This window comes from Mobula birostris, chromosome 7, assembly GCF_030028105.1.
Source record: "Mobula birostris isolate sMobBir1 chromosome 7, sMobBir1.hap1, whole genome shotgun sequence".
NCBI lineage: Eukaryota > Metazoa > Chordata > Chondrichthyes > Myliobatiformes > Myliobatidae > Mobula > Mobula birostris.
Window position 1 is genome coordinate 17,955,518 of NC_092376.1, and position 3,496 is coordinate 17,959,013.

The window sequence follows — 3,496 nt, forward strand, 5'->3', positions numbered from 1 at the left end:
GGGACAGAGGGGGACAAAGGAGAGAGAGAGAAAGAATGTGTGTATATAAATAAATAACAGATGGGTTACGAGGGGGAGGTGGGACATTAGTGGAAGTTAGAGAAGTCAATGTTCATGCCATCAGGTTGGAGGCTACCGAGACGGAATATAAGGTGTTGTTCCTCCAACCTGAGCATGGCTTCATCTTTACAGTAGAGGAGGCTGTGGACAGACATATCAGAATGGGAATGGGATGTGGAATTAAAATGTGTGGTCACTGGGAGATCCTGCTTTCTCTGGCGGACACTCAGGTTGGAGGAACAACACCTTATATTCCGTCTGGGTAGCCTCCAACCTGGTGGCATGAACATTGACTTCTCTAACTTCCGCTAATGCCCCACCTCCCCCTCCTACCCCATCCGTTATTTATATACACACATTCTTTCTCTCACTCTCCTTTCTCTCCCTCTGTCCCTCTGACTATATCCCTTGCCCATCCTCTGGGTTTTTCCCCCCTCTTCCTTTTCCTTCTCCCTGGGCCTCCGGTCCCATGATCCTCTCGTATCCCCTTTTGCCAATCACCTGTCCGGCTCTTGGCTCCATCCCTCCCCCTCCTGTCTTCTCCTATCATTTTGGATCTCCCCTCCCCCTTTCAAATCTCTTACTAGCTCTTCCTTCAGTTAGTCCTGATGAAGGGTCTCAGCCCGAAACGTCGACTGTACCTCTTCCTAGAGATGCTGCCTGGCCTGCTGCATTCACCAGCAACCTTGATGTGTGTAATTTACCTAAGAGCTGTCTAGTCAACATCAATGAACATGGCTTTATTTGGTAATCAGGCTTAGAAGTCTGGGAGTGGGGAAGGCCCATTACAAATGGACAGAATCAGCAGGTCAGGCAGCTTCTATGGAGGGAAATGATATCGCTGTTGACAACGATGCGTACAGAGAAAGATCAGCTGGGTGAATGATGTCGCAACAAAAACTTCACACTCAATGTCAACAAGTTGAAGGAATTGATAGTGAACTTCAGGAAGGAGAAGTCAGAATAACACACACCAGTCCTCAGCAGTGGAAAAGCTGAATAGTTTCAAGTTCCTGGGCGTCAATACTTCAGTGGACCTATCCTGGGCTCAAAGCTGATGCAATCTTGAGAAAGACGCACCAGCAGTTCCACTTTATTGGGAGTTTGAGAGGATTTGGTCTGTCGCCAATGTTCTCTCTAAGGTGTGTGCATGTGTGTATGCAAACATCGTTTGCTAGTAGTGCACAAAGGAATCTAATCTGCACTCAAAAGGTTGTCACAGTCTACCTCATTGGCAAGTTCAGTATCTTTCATGATTGTACAAAATCTGTGTTGTATGCAATGATTTCCAAATACAATACCTATCTGGATATTTTGTCAACTAGCTTCGTAATTTTATAAGTTTTGTTTGACAATTTCAAACAACCTCAATGACATTTGAAAAGATTGATATTACGACATGCTGTTATACAGAATGTGAGAAATAAGGCTCATTGATGTGTATTATTTGACTTCTTTTAAACAATGAACAACAGACTGGACTTGGTAGTTTATTATCTTTGGAATAGCTTCAGGTTTATTTCCACTTAAAAATTTAGCGTGCACGTTGTTGTCACTGGGCAAAAAATTGCACAGCGCGAGATTTTTGTGCACACTGGTCATTACAAAGTAGAGGAAATATTGTCTGTCACCAATATTTTTACTAATTTCTACAGATGTACAGTAGAGAGAATTCTGACATCACAGCCTGGTATGCAGGCTCTAATGCACAGGATTGTAAGGGTCTGTGGAGGATGTAGATATGCCCAGGCTCCCATCTTCATCTTCAAGAAACAGTGTATTGAAGTGGTATCCATGATTAGGGACCCTCACTATCAGGTATGTGCCCTTCTCTCATTACAATCATCAGGGAGGCAGTACAGGGGCCTGGAGACCCCCATTCGACAATTCAGAAACAGCACCTTCCCCTCCACCATCAGGTTTCTCAGTGGTCTGTGAACACTACCTTGTTAGTGGTTTTTTCCACTATTTATTATTTTATAATTTTTATGTTTTTGATTGTGTTCTCTGACTACCGCTACAAGGCAACAGATTTCGTATTATCTAAGTCAGTGATTAAAAAAACATTAGATACCTGACATTTCAAGTCAAGATCCTTCACCTGTTGTGAATTCCAGCATCTCTTGTATCTCCAATGACTATACAAACGCATGTCCTGGTGATGAACCCTCCACAAACAACCACAGTCACCCTGACACAGAAGTTCTGAACACACTGTAAAATTCTGAAAATTCTGTATACAGCATATATACTTTGATAATGAATGAAACTTTGAACCTTTTGAACACCAATATTCCTTTGCATTCCAAATTGCCAAAAGCATCATAAGATATTTTGGAGCAGAGTTATTGAAATGATAACTAATCCCGGACCTCCTAAGAAGATTTTAGCATGGATGATAAAGAGCTGAGTTGTAGTTTGAGTCATCTCTTAAGAAAAAGGAAGCAGAAATATCTGGAAACATAATACTGATGGCAGAACAGCCAATTAAATTTATGGATGATCATTTGGCTATAAATAAACTTAAGGAAGTAACAGAAGAGGAATAAGATAGGTTGGGGGGGGGGTTGGTGGGAAGGCATGTGCAAGACATTGAGAAAATAGGTGCAACTTTAAAAATTGATGTGTTTTTCAACAGGAGGCACTGCAGATCAACTTGCTAACATGATGAGTGAAAGAATCCAGATCTGGTAGAATCCAAGATAGCAAATAATGGTAAGTAGTGGATTAGCCAAATTGTGTAAAATTATGGAAGTATACAGTGTGCTGGAAGATTAGAAAAGAAATCTGAAACTCAACTCAGGTTCACATATTGCATCAAGGTTCTGCAGAAGACAGTTGGCAGTAAGGGAAATAAAGAAGGTGGGTAGGAATTGGAGTTTGCCAATGGACTCAAAAGCCTTGGTCTTCCTGACATATAAATTAAAAAAATTGTTATTTGACAAGTGGATAGTAGAAAAAGCGAGAGGCGTGCTGGTGAGACAAGCTTGTGTGTTGTGAGCAAGCTGTAGACTCAAAAAAGTGGAATTTGGGTCAGGGCATGAGGTTTCAACTCAGCCGAATATGCTGACTGTGTACAGTTGACTTTTTTCCTCAGTGAAGAGCATCACAAGCCACAAAACTGAAGGTTAGTTTCACAGCACAAGTGGTTTTTAACCATTGTCTGTACGAAAGATTGAATCACATGTTTAATTTCTATTTGAGTGGCGGGGTAGCATAGCTGTTAGCAGCAGTGACATGGGTTCAATTCTATCACTGCTTGTAAGGAGTTTCTGCACTCTCTCTGTGGCCACGTGTGTTCCCTCCCAGTGTACCACTGAAAGGTGGAGGCATGGTGATGTAAGGCATTGAACCAGAAATCCTATGAACTCAGTTAATGATCTATAGATACGAGTTCAAATCCCATCATAAAAACGGGGGCATTTAAGATTCCTTT